The sequence below is a fragment of the Polypterus senegalus genome, chromosome 6 (genome assembly GCF_016835505.1).
Source record: "Polypterus senegalus isolate Bchr_013 chromosome 6, ASM1683550v1, whole genome shotgun sequence".
Taxonomy (NCBI): domain Eukaryota; kingdom Metazoa; phylum Chordata; class Cladistia; order Polypteriformes; family Polypteridae; genus Polypterus; species Polypterus senegalus.
In genome coordinates, this window is record NC_053159.1 from 138,100,921 (window position 1) to 138,117,361 (window position 16,441).

Here is a 16,441-nt window from a genome sequence, read left to right on the forward strand (position 1 = left end):
AGAATATGTGAGGGTTGATTTCCAACGATCAAATAAACACTTTAACAAAAGGTTCAAGATCAGCACAGCAGCTCCCATGGCGTAGCGCTAAGACTTGCTGTCATAGCACATCTACATCTATTACGCAGTGCTCTGTCTATCTGTGTGTTATGGATCTTAAAAATAACAGCTATAAGGACACTTGTTCATGTTAATTGCAGTCTCAGTTGTTAAAAAATATTGTAAAAGGAGCATCCCACATAAAAATATAACGATCTCATTAATTGACAGTGCATACCAATTTATAAATTTTATGTCCATTTGAGGTTAAAAAAAAAAACAACTCCTTCTCCTCAGCTGGGAATTGAACTCGAGTCTCTGATGCACGGCAGGAATGCTGTGACAGCATATCTTACTGCTACTCACGGGAGATGTTGTATCATTCTTGAACCTTTTGTGAAAGTGTTTATTTGATATTTGTAAATCAGGCTTCATATATTCTATAGTTTATGCCTACATTTTGTAACATTTATTACTAAAATATGAAAATGTTTCTGTTTTAACAGTGTGTTTATAGAGATTACTGTAGAAACGGAACACACATGAAATGCGTGTGTTCCAAAAACGATCTATTATTTCCACTCTAAAACTCCACTTCACTCCCAGATAATCAATCAAGGCATGAGCTGGGAGAAGTTCGTGCATGTTCTGCGACAGTGGGGGATGGAATAGCTGGCTGCTTGCTGCTCTTAATCTGCACATTAACAGGACAAAAGATGCTGGCGGAGAGGTGAGGACGGATTTAAGAAGCGATTTAAGGTGGGACGGATCTACAAGTTTTTTTGTAGGCTCTGGTAATTCTAGTGTTAAGGAAAATGATTGAATATTCCATATTTGTGAGTGGCAAAAGTGTGTGAACCTTTGCTTTCAGTACCTGGTGTGAGCCCTCTTTACAGCAATAACTGCAACTAAACGTTTCCGGTAACTTTTGATCATTCCTGCACACCAGCTTGGAGGAATTTTAGCCCATTCCTCCGTACAGAACAGCTTCAACTCTGGGATGTTGATGGGTTTCCTCACATTAACTGCCCACTTCAGGTCCTTCCACAACTTTTCGATTGGATTAAAGTCAGGACTTTGACTTTTTCCATTCCAAAAACATTAACTTTATTCTTCTTTAACCATTCTTTAGTAGAACGACTTGTGTGCTTGGGGTCGTTGTCTTGCTGCATGACCCACCTTCTCTTGAGTTTCAGTTCATGGACAGATGTCCTGACATTTTCCTTTAGAATTCTCTGATATAATTCAGAATTCATTGTTCCTTCAATGAAGGCAAGCCGTCCTGGCACAGATGCAGCAAAACAGGCCCAAATCGTGATATTACCACCACCATGTTACACAGAGGGGATAAGGTTCTTATGCTGGAATGCAGTGTTTTCCTTTCTCCAAACATAACGCTTTTCATTTAAACCAAAAAGTTCTATTTTGGTCTTATCAGTCCACAAAACATTCTTCCAATAGCCTTCTGGTTTGTCCACGTGATCTTTAGCAAACTGTGGACGAGCAGCAATATTTTTTTTTGGAGAGCAGTGGCTTTCTCCTTGCAACCGTGCCATGCACACCATTGTTGTTCAGTGTTCTCCTGATGATGGACTCATGAATATGAACATTAGCCAATGTGAGAGAGGCCTTCAGTTGTGTAGATGTTACCCTGGGGTCCTTTGTGACTATTACACGCCTTGCTGTTGGAGTGATCTTTGTTGGCCGACCACTCCTGGGGAGGGTAACAATGGTCTTGAATTTCCTCCATTTGTACACAATCTGTCTGACTGAGGATTGGTGGAGTCCAAACTCTTTAGAAATGGTTTTGTAACCTTTTCCCCCCGATGAGCATCAACAACTCTTTTTCTGAGGTCTACAGAAATCTCCTTTGTTCTCTGCCATGATACACTTCCACAAACATGTGTTGCGAAGAGCAGACTTTAATAGATCCCTGTTCTTTGAATAACACAGGGTGCCCAGTCACACCTGATTGTCATCCCATTGATTGAAAACACCTGACTCTAATTTCACCTTCAAACTAACTGCTAATCCTAGAGGTTCACATACTTTTGCCACACACATATATGTAATATTCGATCATTTTCCTCAATAAATAAATGACCAAATATAATATTTTTGTCTCATTTGTTTAACTGGTTTCTCTTTATCTACTTTTAGGACTTGAGTGAAAATCTGATGATGTTTTAGGTCATATTTATGTAGAAATATAGAAAATTCTTAAGGGTTTACAAACTTTCAAGCACAACTGTATGTGTGCAAGTTCTCTCCAGTGACGTGGAGATCTGTCCCAGGGTTGTTTCCCATTTTACACCCAGTGTTGCCTCATTGGGAAATCTTTAAAAATCTGAATCACTTGCACTTTGTGATTTCTTGAGGTTGTTAATTTTGAGTACACCTGGCATAGACCCTAGGTTAGTGAAATAAACAAAGAAGGATGTAACTCTTATATTGTAAGAGAATCAAATGACCATTATAAAGAGTTGTGGTACCAACTTGATAACCTTGTATAATTGAATCAAAAGCAAATTGAAAAACAAGTGAATGATTGCAGAGAGTTCTTTTCAAACATGAGTTCAGGACAGAACTGGCAAAGGCAGAGCCTCCGGTTTTCAGTCCTCTTGGCAGCAAGAGGTGAGTCCAGGTGGATGGACACCAGAAGAGACATTAGAGATGTTCTAGCCATCATTCATCCAGTCTGCAGAGGGTGGAAGAGAGAAAAAGGCTTCAGGCCTAGTGCCAACCCCTGGTGTGGCAGTATAGTTACAGTCCTTCAGCTGTCTCCTAAAAACATGCATGTGACAATATGGACACATGATTGTGTGCAAGATTATAATTAATGCTATCAATCCTCAGTTGTATTTCTGCAAAGCATGTTTGCACTATTAATTAAAATGTAATTAAATCATAAATTTACATATTGTCCTGTCTTGCACTACCTCATTTAAACATTGCTTGGCTTCCCAAGTTTTCTCCATTTCAAAATGGTGGCTCTCACTTAGGTTCACTAGAGTCCACAGCCTTTTTAGCATATCAGTACCCCTCTGCTGCTTTGGGAGTCTCCTGTGCTAACCGTACATGGAAGGTACATTCAGACTTTTATGTTCCCCGCCTCCCCGGGACATAGGAAAAGCTTTTTTGGACATGGGAGTTGAAAGTCTTCTGGATAGGGGCCTCCTCCAAATGGTCCCAGTCCACCCTCACTGCTCACATGGACCTTCCAGGTCTGTCCAGGCACTTCCAGCCCCAAACTTTAGCTGCAGGTGGAAGTCCCATTTTACTTGTGGTGCCAAGGACAGTTGTGTTGCAGTGGAGCAGTCTGTTGCCTTTGTCCCGTCTGATACCGGTCACGGGACATTGTATCTTTGCTGATATAACAAATAATTTTGAGCAGGTATCAACCACAGTACCATCTGTGGTTATTGCTGCTTTTGTGAAAAGAGTTGAGTTAAACAGCATCAACTCGGAGAGGGAGAGGCAAGTTTATTGTACCATATGAACGTCACTGTGTGAATAAAACTAAATAATGAAAAAAGAAGTGCCAACTTTTACAAGTAGTCAAAATTTACACCAGGTGTTACAGACTCAAATCAAATGTATGTTTTTATTATATTATTGTAATAATATTAATATAACTAGCAAAATACCCGCGCTTCGCAGTGGAGAAGTAGTGTGTTAAAGAAGCAATGAAAAAGAAAAGGAAACATTTTGAAAATAACGTAACATGATTGTCAATGTAATTGTTTTGTCACTGTTGTGAGTGATGAGTGTTGTCATATATATATATATATATATATATATATATATATATATATATATATATATATATATTTACACACACACACATAAACATATATATATACATATCTATATATATACACATATATACATACATATATATCTACATATATACACATACATATACACACCACATATATAAACATATATACTTATACATACATATCTACATATATACACACACAGCTATTTCAGATCAGTGCAATACGCTGCATTTGTTAAAACGGATAACTCCCGCTCTTACGTGCAAGTCTGCGTGGATATTATGAACTATCGATTTGTTCAAGTTCTATTTAAATTTTAAATAGAAGGAATTTTTATTTAGTCGACAGAAATATCTTTGGTAGGAATGGTAAAACAGACAGGAATATTATTCGTGAATAAATCAACTCAAACCTTAAACAACTTATAATATTTTGCTCTCCATAAAAATATATCCTGTCTAAATTATACAAGTTAGAAATAAAGTAAACGTTAAAAGAACAAACATTCAAATTTCTTTACTCTTATGTAATTTTATATAAAAAATAAACTTAGATTTTAAATATCCCAAAAGATTTTGCTCTCCATAAAAATATATCCTGTCAAAATTATACAAATTCAAATATGAACATGCTGCATAACAAAACCTGGAAATATAAATAAAATGTGTTCCTTTCAGCAATAACAAATCAAATCATTCAGTTGTCTTTGCTCATATGTCATTTTAGAGCTGGACGCCTGGCATCTTTTTGGCCACAGGTTCGTTTCTGTTTGGTGTGAGGTTCTGTGTTGTGGAGATTCTCAGGATGGATTGCAGGTGCTCATCAGTGAGGCGACTCCTGTGTGCTGTTTTGTTAGTCTTTATCACTGAGAAGAGCTTCTCACACAGATATGTGCTACCAAACATGCACAAGGTTCGAGCCGCATGTAGACGGACTTTTTGTTCTTCAAAGTCACCAAAGCGCCGTGCAAACTCAGTGCGCTCAGTTTATCAGCAAAGTGCGATTTGGGAACACCGTAGTGACGACTTGGTTTAACATTACTTGGCAACAGGGAAAGTGGGGCAAGTGCACTGGTGCATTTGTGTCTCCCATAAAAGCAGCTTCACTTGAAATCACTTTGTGATTGTGCACGGGTTAAAACGTCCGCTGAAGTGTCAGATTCTTATTTAATTATGCTGCTTTCTGTATCTTCTGCATTGCATTCAGGTTACCCTGATGTTTTATCTCATAGTGCCGTCTTAGATTAAATTCTGTAATTACAGCCACATTAGCTCCACAAATGAGACACACGGGTTCAGTAAACATATACTCAGCCTCCCATCGGTTTTTAAAGGCTCTATTTTCAGAATCAACTTTTCTCTTCAGCATCGTGTGAGCTAGCTTCGCAATAACTTGTTCGGCAAGGCGGCTGAAGCGCTGCATTATGGGATCTGTAGTTTATTGTGTTACCAGCGCTTCATATACCCGGCTTTAATAACAATAATACAGTATATAAAATGATCTCGCTGGCGGATATAATTACACGCCGGGCGGATGTGGCCCGCCCCTTGAGTTTGACACATATGGACTAAATAGAACTTGAAAAGATATATTTTTTCAAATGTGATCGCGCAATTCAGATAGAGTTGACGCCAAGACTACAGCCTGCATGCCTCAATGAGTCATCCTCCCTGCCTTACTTTTTACCGCTCATCTAATGAATACACTGAGTATGGCTTTACCAAAACAATCATTGATGGCTAATAAAGTATCCATTATTCGAGTATGTAGATCGGATATATATATATATATATATATATATACCCGCGATCGCAGCGAGAAGTAGTGTGTTAAAAAGCTAGAAAAGAAAAGGGAACATTTTAAAAATAACGTAACATGACTTTCAATATACAGTATTTGTTTTGTGAGTGTTACTGAGTGTTGCTTATTTCTTTCAATCAGGTTCGTATTTGTAGGATGTGTTGTGTTCAAGTTACATTCCGTGTTTGTCAATCGTTGTAAAGATGACAGGTTTCATTCATCGATTCGTTTCTTACTGCATCAATAAACAGCTCGTCTTCTTCTTTATCTGAGACCTGACACACTGCATGCACGGGTTTTTTACACTGTCTTCCTTTAGCGGACATTGACTTTTTCCACCGTGTGCTTTGTTTCCACAGTAGCTGCATTTATGAATATGCTTATCAGACGCTTCATATTTTTTGCTGCCTTTTCAATTGTGTAATTCGGTTTTGTTCAGCGCTCTTTGGAACTGTTGCTTTTATCTGTGCACTGCGTCAGTTCACGTGAGCCACTCGGTGTACATGCATCGAAGGTTCCCAGCTGTGCTGGTGCCATCTCGTGCTATGTCCATAGCTTTATTTAATGTTACCTTAGTCCTGGCACTTAAAACTTTCTCTCGCAGTTTCGCTGAGTTTGTGCCAAACACCACCCTGACCATCTCATCTTCCTCTCCATAAGCACAGTCCTTAACCCGTGAATATTTAGTGGGAGTTTGCTATTGGATTGCCGCTGACGGACGGCCTTATATGGGCAGGCACTAAATTACAAACGCCAGCGCAGCCTGTCTATGAACTTAATTTAAAGTGTAGGTTTACATCGTGCTTTGTTTCCGAAGTAGCAGAACTCATCAATATGGTTGTATATGTCACTCGCTCGCTTCTTATTGTTTCGCTGCCTTCTCAATTATATGTTTTCTTCAGCGCTTTTTTTGAGGTCTTCCTGATTTTCTATGTGCTGCGTGATTACGTGGGAGGCGTGATGATGTCACACTAAACTCCCCCACGGCGTTGAAGCTCATCTCCATTACAGTAAATGGAGAAAAACTGCTTCCAGTTATGACCATTACGCGTAGAATTTCGATATAAAACCTGCCTAACTTTTGTAAGGAAGCTGTAAGGAATGAACCTGCCAAATTTCAGCCTTCCACCCACACGGGAAGTTGGGGAAATAGTGATGAGTCAGTGAGTGAGTCAGTGAGTGAGTCAGTGAGTGAGTGAGTGAGTGAGTGAGTGAGTGAGGGCTTTGCCTTTTATTAGTATAGATAACACAGTAGACACCCGCAAAGTCGTGGTTCAGGGTTCGTGGACTCAGTCATTCGCAGATTTTTCCTCAGAACATAACAATTAATTGTTAGCAGAAAGCGCAAATATCCTCTTGTGATGTGTCTCCAGGGGCCTCATGTATAATGCCGTGCGTAGAACTCGCACTGTAACATGGCGTAAGCACAGAAGCGGGAATGTGCGTATGCACAGAAAAATCCAGATACGGGAATCTGTGCATACACAAACTTCCACGTTCTTCCGCTACATAAATCCTGATCAGCGTGAAAAGTAACGCACGTGCACACGCCTGCTGTCCCGCCCCAACTCCTCCCAGAATTACGCCTCTTTGAATATGCAAATCAATATAAATAGCTCTTAAGCTCAGCGTTCTGTGAAAAGACAATGGCAAAACCACAAGGAAAAATCAACTATTTCAGTTGTATACCAAGTGGAGGCAAAGAAAAACGTACTATTTGTTGGTTTAAACAGTGGTATAAACAAGAAAAGGAAGCTGATCGGGTGACATAGCGTGTCGGAGAAACTCGAAAGCTCAAGTTCACAAAGTCGCACAGTGCCTGAAATAAAAAAGAAGTCTCATATCAAAGTCGCCGTGAAAAGGCGAGTCGTATCCCACCATCTGAGTGTCATATGAAAGCTTATTAGGGTACAGAGAAAAAAAAGGCACACAGTGGGGAAAAAGCACGAAATGTCAACTTTAATCTCGAAATTTCCACTTTAATCACGTAGTTTATTTTGTCATTAAAGTAGAACATCATAAACTTAATCTTAAAACCGTTTAACTTAATAGTTTCTCAAATCCCATCGTAATTAAAGTAGTACGTTGAATGCTTTGTTTTGTATTTGATCTTATATGTGGTCTATGTGTGTGAATCACTATGGCTTTCTCTACCTCCGACAGGACACAGAATCCATTACATTCTTAATATTACAGCTCTGTGAATAATTAAAATACTGAGATGTATACGTGATACCATTTTCATGATGATAGGAGTTAAAGCATGTTATTAAACATGGGAACATGGTGGCGCAGTGATTGTGCATGAAAAATTAAATTTTTAACAGTATTGATTATTTAAATGAAGTTAAAGTTTTATCTGTATAATATAATATTTTGCTGCATTTCATCTTAAAAATGATATTGTCATCATATGTAAATACGCGCTTTATAAAGTAGCTCAGGATGTGCAATATTATAACTGGAGTGCAAGTTTTAGATTGTACTAATAAGTCCAAATAGTTCTACAAGGAGCACTTGATGGACTGATTTTAGAGCACTTGGGATGAAACTGTTTCTGAACCACGAGGCCCGTACAGGGAAGGTTTGAAGTGTTTGCCATGTGAGAAGCAGTTCAAATAGGAAGCATGGGTAAGACAGCATGTGCTTGATGCTTTATACCGATAATTCTCTTTCCGATCAGCTGCTCCGAGTGGTGCAGTGAGAGTAATGTGGAAAAAGATGATCTGCTGAGGCAACCCCTAATGGGAGCAGCTGAAAGAAGAAGAAGAAAGTGCAGTGAGAGTAACAAGGTTAAAGCAGTTATGGTATTTGGAATAGTTTGACCATTCTGTACACCATTATATTGTTACTGGTTAATTACCATCAGATGCCTTAAACTAATAAACAATATGCGGTTAATTTCAGTGTATTTATAAAGCTGAAAAAGAAAGAAAAACCACACAAGAACAGTAGCACTGCTTTGACGCTGGGTGCCGCCAGTCTGCAAAACCTAGCGGAGAACTTGCGTACAACAGGGTGTGAGGTACCGTGGAAATGTGTGTGGCTTTACGCCAACTTTAGGTTTTATACATCGCGATTTGAATGTGGAAACGTTCTTACACAACATTTCTGTGTGTACGCACCGTTTATACATGAGGTCCCAGGTGAGTGGGTTTACCAACGCTGAGGGAAACGCGGTTTGGGATGGTGAAAGTAGCCAATCCGAGAGTATTATTCATTTCTCCTTGCTGCTGATTGAATGTTGCCCTGTGACGTGTCTCCAGCTTAGTGTCCTCGTGTTTTCCATTTTATTATTGTTTTCATTTTGTTATTCTTAAACGCACAAGATGTCGCCGTAACGCCCTGTGCCTTCTAAGGCTTCTGGCTCTGAGCCTAATTGCCAGAAACCATTTTAAACATTCCAGGAGACAGTTGAACTACTGGATTTGCTCCGGGAACTAAAAAGTTATGCTGCAATAGCACACCACTATGGCATTAATGAAAAAGCTGTACACTACATAAAGAAGAACGAGGCAGCGATCCGGAGTATGTTATCTGTAAGTTTCTGTGATAGTGCCAAAAAGATTGCAACCGTAAGGAATAAAAATATCGTCAGGATGGAATCTGCCTTGGCATTGTAGATCACCGACTGCAGGAAGAAAAACATCCCCTTGGATGGTAACATCATCCATGAGAAAGCACGGAAATTGCACCAGCAGTTCACTACAGGAGACAATGTAGAAGGTACTGAAGAACCGCAACCAGGACCATCAACAGCACCGGAGGCTGAAGATTTTCAAGCCAGTAAGGGATGGTTTGATCGTTTTCAGAAGCGATTTAATATTAAAAGCATCTCTCTACATGGAGAGACAAAGAAGCCACAGAGGAGTACCCCGAGACATTTAGGCACATCATACAGGAGAAGTGATACAAGCCCGAATGAGTTTTTAACATGGATAAGACTGGCTTGTTCTTGTACTTATTATGTGTGGCAATGCTGCTGGTTACATGATGAAACCTGGCCTCCTCCACAAATCAGTGAACCCTAGGGCCCTTAAAAACAAAGATAAAAACCTGATGCCTGTCTTCTGGATGCACAACCCTAAAGCCTGGATTACCAAAATCCTTGCTTAGAACTGGTTTCACCAGTGCTTCATCCCTTAAGCCGAGGAATAACTCCACGACGTAGGCATGGACTTCAAGGTATTGCTTATTATGGATAATGCTGGCGGCCACCCGTTTTGATTTGTATTACGAGGGAGTTCAGACTGAATTCCTCCCTGCCAACACCACCTCCCTCATCCAACCTGTGGATCAAGGCATAATCTGTGCCTTCGAGGCTCTTTTATGCCCGGATTTTTCTCCAATACCTTGTGGATGAAATGGACGTGGATGAGAATTTTACATTGAAGGGTTACTGGCATAACTTTACAATCGTGACGTGCCTGTCAGTCATCCAAGCTGCTCTTAAGGAGATGAAAAAGGAAACCCTCAATGCCTACTGGAAGAAGCTGTGTCCAGAGTGTGTACATGACAACAAGGGCTTATCACCCGAAAACATTCAGCACGATGCTGTCAACAAGGCTGTGGAATTGGCAAAGATACTGGGTGGCAAAGGTTTTGACGATATTACTCAAGATGAGGTGAACAACCTTATCGATGTCCACTCTGAACCCCTGACGGACGAAGATTTATTGGAGTTAACAAAGTATGCCAGCAAAGAGGAGGAAGAGACAGATCCAGTGCAAGAGTAGCAGGGCCTGACATTGGAACGTCTGTCCCAGATTATTTGGACATTGAAGGAGTTGCAAGGAATGATTGAAGCATGGGATCCCTATATGGTTTGGGCTCTCACAGTTAATAATGGCATCAATGCTGCCATTCAGACATATAAAACGCTTTGCGCCGCCATGATGAAACAATGACAGCAACATGCCATCATAATGTTCCTGACACCTATAAAGAAAACCCAGCATGAAACCCCACCAGAAGAAGACCCATCCAAAGATACGACTCCTCCTGAAGCGCCTGAAGAAGAGGCACCACCCGAGGAGTTTTAAATCCTCTGCATCATACTGCACAGCTAGTTCATCTTCATCATCAATATCATTCATCATTGGTGAGTACCTGTACATTTTACTGTATTTTAATTAAATTAAATTATTATGTATTTACTCTACTTATAGCAAAGAAAACGACAGCGCATACCAAACAAAACGTGCTTGCTTGAATTACAGTACGTATAGCGGTAACATCGGTATTTTACGTTCTAGCACTGTGGGAGACATGGCAGTACAGTACTGTACAGTATACGGGTTTACCTTTACATTCTGTTTTTAGGTAATGTATTAAGGTAAATTTTTAGGTAATGTATTAATGTATTAAGCTGAGTTTGCAACGAAATTAAAGTGCTTTGTGAGCATACTGTATTTAGGGTTTAAACTATAAAAATAGGCATTTAAAAGGCATTTTTAACCACATCCAAAAGGCGCGGTTTTTCACAATTTACGGGTGCTCTAGGAACATAAGACCCCACAGATTTTGGGGGTGTACTGTTATAATGATAATAGCAGCTCACTACTCAAAACGTGGAACACAAAACTCAAACTGGCAACTTTTAGGTTATGAAGCAGCAGCTCTTGCCTCTGCACCATCCAAAAATAGGTTTTAGCTTCCTGTCGATTGACATTTGAGCTTGGGTTTCTTAACTCATTGACAACAATAAATGTTGAATAAAAGCACATTTGTTTATTTAGTGTGAGCAAAGCTCAATCACTGTTTTTGCTGTTTTGCTTAGATGTATACCAACTGTCATTTTGGTTGTCCATTCCATTCCATCAACCTTCAGCCACCATTTTAGTGCTGAAAACTAAGGTGTAAGATAGTGGCACATGATGAATTTCTAATGGGGAAACCATGACAATTGTGTTGCAATGCTTAAAGTTACTGCTCTTTGCTTCTCACTCTTCCAAGTTAATACACCAGTGTAACACATAGGGTTCCGGCACTTATGTGTATGCACTTCAAGCCCTGCTTTCGATGTACATTTGCATCTACAGACTTTAAAGGTGGACTAGCATACAACTGGAAAAAAAAAAACTTGGAAAAGAAATACTGTACGTGTGTGAACAATGTAAACAAATGAAAATGATAAATAACTAATGATAATTGTATATACTCAAATTCTACATTATTCCTAATCATTACCAAGGTAAATTCAAAAGCATGCCCTTTCCTGTAAAAGTGTGTTTTGCAATGACCATTAACAAACCCCCAAGTCACTAGGAAAAGCAAGAAAAATCAGGAATTGATCTAATGCAGCAATGTTTCACTCCTGGGTGGTTGTGAGCAATCCACTCCAGTGACCTAATAATATTATTGTTATTTCTTCTTATTATTTGACTGATGCCTTCACACAAGGCAACTTACAATATCTGAGATACTATTGATTACATTTCTTTTGTTTTTCCAATTTGGTAAAAAGAAAACTACAAATACGGTACACAGAAAAGTATTTAGTTAGTTACATAGTAGTTCAATGTCTGACGAATCAGACAAATTGTTTTAGGAATTTTTTTGATATAAAAACACTTGTGTACTGTGGAGACTTAAATGCATATCAAACCAAAACTATTTTAATGCAAGGGCATGACCTGTTTGCACAACTCATTTTGGCAATACCTGGCGGCCTTAGATGCATCGACATATAATATTCCAGAGGTTCTCAATTGGATTTAGGTCTGGGGAACACGCAGGCCTGGATCTGCCTACACAGAAAGACAGAATCACCAATTGAAGCTTTATGAATAATGGATACTTTATTCGCCATCAATGATTGTTTTGGTAAAGCCATACTCAGTGTATTCATTAGATGAACGGTAAAAAGGTAAGAGCGAGGGGAGGGTCACTTATTGAGGCACGCAGGCGAAACCACAATAGCACGCGGGCTCGATGCGTCGGTGCGTGTCAACTCGATCTGAATTGCACGATCACATTCTAAAAAATATATCTTTTCAAGTTCTATTTAGTCGACACAAATATCTTTGGTTGGAATGTAAGGCGAATTTACTCTTTACATTTGTATGGTGAAAAAAAATGTATGCAATGATGCCTACATTTAACTTACATTCCTACCAAAGATACTTCTGTCGACTAAATAAAAATTCCTTCTATTTAAAATTTAAATAGAACTTGAACAGATATGATAGTTCATAATATCCACGCAGACTTGCACGTAAGAGCGGGAGTCATCCGTTTTAACAAACAGCGTATTGCACTGATACGAAATAGCCTGCCCATTTTTTATTTAGGAATGGATAAATAAATTAAGATTTTGTACAAATAAGGTTTTTCATTTTTCTTCCTTGATGGATTCTGGCACCCCCAGCAACAGTTGCTCGCACCCCAAAGAGTGTATATATATCTCTATCTCTATCTCTATACCTATATATCCTCCAGTGTCCGTGTGTGTGTATCTTCTGGTGAAGTGCGCATGCACGGGGCCACACAGCACGTGTTCAGTCTCTTCCTGTGCAGAGAGAGAGAGACAGACACACCCACACAGGCGCGCGCTAGTCACGCACCCACACAGGCGCGCGCTAGTCACGCACCCACACAGGCACGCGCGCACGTCACACACACTCACACAGGCACGCGCGCACGTCACACACACCCACACAGGCACGAGAGACAGACAGACAGACACACACAGGCGAGAGACAGACAGACACGCACACACACACAGGCGAGAGACAGACAGACACGCACGCACACACACACAGGCGAGAGACAGACAGACAGACAGACACACACAGGCGAGAGACAAACACACAGACACACACACAAGCGAGAGACAGACAGACAGACACAGAGGCACACGCTTAAGAGACACACACACACACACACACGCAGGCCCGCGAGAGAGACACACTTAGGCGCGCGCGTGCGCATTGTTGCAATGTTACTTTTCTTGGTTGTTTATTAAATCACAGATTTTTCAAATGTTCTTTTTTTTCCCCTGTGCTTAAAACTCATTAAAAAAAGAGTTTTTACCGAGCGGTCATAAGGCTATAGCAAATTCTTGCAGTGTTAGTTTTCTGTTGTTCAAGGTTTTCTTAGTGTTATTCAATGTTTTTACATTTAGTTTACTATTACACTGTGCTTTCTATGGTATAGTTAACTATATTTGTGCTTAAAAACTATGTAGTTTATAATATATATTTACATACAGTTCATATGGTCTGGAACGGATTAATTGTATTTACATACAATCCTATGGGGGAAATTATTTCGGTTCACGACCAAATCGGGTTACAACCAGAGTTTTGGAACGAATTATGGTCGTGGAACCGAAGTTCCACTGTATTACTGTCAGACAAAATTACAGGCATTTCACGGAAATACAAACCAGTATTACTGAGAGAGAAAATTAAAGGCACACAATACAGTGACACACATTACAGCCACATACAAGGTCCCTTGCCATTTAATATAGACTGTTCATACAAATGTTTATGCACTACTGTTCTAGTGCCCGTTATATTAACGGGCTTAATATCTAGTATTATTATATTATTATATATAGTATATATTATATATATTAGGCTTGGGCGGTAAAACGGTAATATGGTATCCCGCGGGATCTAAAAATAGCAACGATGTCAGTTTCAATACCGTTATACCATCATAAAAACAATGCACTTATATAGGAGACAAGGATTAAATATTAAATATAATTTATTTAATGCCTAAAAATGCATATGCGATGCGTGGTTGTCATCACGTGACAGCGTGGAGGAGAAAGAGAGAGATGGGGAAAGATGGCGAGTCGCGCACCAAGTGACCTGGTCTCGAAAAAGAACACAACTTCTGCAGTTTGGCAGTATTTCGGGTTTCGACCGAATGAGAAGGGAGAGGCGGTAAATACGGATGAGGCAATTTGCAAATTGTGCAACAAAAAGGTGACCGCGAGAGATGGAAATACCTCGAACCTAAGGTCGCATATACGCTGCGAGGATGGACCAGAGTTCACTCAGTGCAACAGTTTCAATGCCTCCCGATGCAGGACCAACAACATTTAGGTCCACCACCAGTACGCAGCCGAGGATAATGGGGGACTTCGGGAAAGTAACAAAGTACAAAAGGGACAGTGTCCGTTGGAAAACCTCTACTGATGCAGTGACAAAATACTTGGCGAAGGAAATGGTCTCTTTCCACACAGTGGAAAAAAAGTCCTTTACGGACATGGTAAAGGTCCTAGATGCCCAGTACAAGCTTCCTGGAAGGAAATATTTCTCACAAACAGCTGTCCCACATTTATATAGTAAAGTTAGAGACAATGTTCAAGTGCTGCTGTCAGCGGCAGACAGTTATTCCTTAACAACAGACATGTGGTCATCAGTTAACATGACACCATATATGTCTCTGACTGTCCATACTATTACACCTGACTGGAAACTTGAATCCAAACTACGTATTTTCCTGAGAGTCATACAGCGGACAATCTTGCTGCTGCGCTAAGAGCTGCACTTCAGGAATGGCAACTTGACGAGAAAAAACTTTCAGCCATAACCACTGACAACGCTGCCAACATTCATGCCGCAATCAGGTCCCTGCATTTGCCGTGGCTATACTGCTTCGGTCACAATCTAAACTTGGCTGTCACAAATGGATTGCATGACCAGAGGCAAAAACGAAGCGCGCCCTCGGACTATGCCGTAATATTGTCGGGGCCTTTTCACACAGCTGGCAACGTAAGCATGAACTCCACAAGAAGCAAGTGGACTTGGGACTCCCAAAACATAGTCTCATAACGGTAAGCATAAAACGTGCAGAGAGTTCCTCAGGGGCAGGGGCTCAAATATAAAAAAAGGGGCATATATATGCTTTGCATCACATAAGGGACTTATTTAGCCTAAAATAAATGTGCATCCTCCTCCTTGAACCGTCACCTTATCGTGGTGGAGGGGTTTGCGTGTCCCAATGATCCTAGGAGCTATGTTGTCCGGGGCTTTATGCCCCTGGTAGGGCCACCCAAGGCAAACTGGTCCTAGGTGAGGGATGAGACAAAGAGCGTTCAACAAACCTCCGATGAGAGCAAAACTTTGGACGACGCTTTCCCTTGCCGGACGCGGGTCACCGGGGCCCCCCTCTGGAGCCAGGCCTGGAGGTGGGGCTCGATGGCGAGCGCCTGGTGGCCGGGCCTGCACCCATGGGGCTCGGCCGGGCACAGCCCGAAGAGGTAACGTGGGTCCTCCTCCCCATGGGCTCACCACCTATGGGAGGGGCCAAGGAGGTTGGGTGCAGTGTGAGTTGGGTGGTGGCCGGCGGGACCTTGGCGGTCTGATCCTCGGCTACAGAAACTGGCTCTTGGGACGGGAATGTCACCTCTGAAGGGAAGGAGCCTGAGCTAGTGCGGAGGTCGAGAGGTTCGGCTAGATATAGTCGGACTCACCTCGACGCACAGCTTGGACTCTGGAACCAATCTCCTTGAGAGGGGCTGGACTCTCTACCACTCTGGAGTTGCCCCCGGTGAGAGGCGCCGAGCAGGTGTGGGCATACTTATTGCCCCCACTGGAGCTTGTGCATTGGGGTTTACCCCGGTGGACGGGAGGGTGGCCTCCCTCTGCCTTCGGGTGGGGGGGAAGGGTCCTGACTGTTGTTTGTGCGTATGCCAACAGCAGTTTGGAGTATCCACCCTTTTGGAGTCTCTGGAGGGTTGCTAGAGGGCATACCTTCTGGGATTCCCTCGCTTTGCTGGGAGACTTCAATGCTCACGGGGCAATGACAGTGAGACCTGGAAGGGCTGATTGGGAGGAATGGCCCCGATCTGAACCCGG

General features: G+C 41.2%; 1 protein-coding gene across 11 annotated transcripts in view; it reads left to right on the forward strand.

The window, feature by feature from the left end:
* Nucleotides 1-16,441, forward strand: part of LOC120531691 (R3H domain-containing protein 1) — a 244,756-nt gene that overhangs the window by 21,911 nt on the left and 206,404 nt on the right. The gene's annotated exons all lie outside the window — the stretch shown is intronic.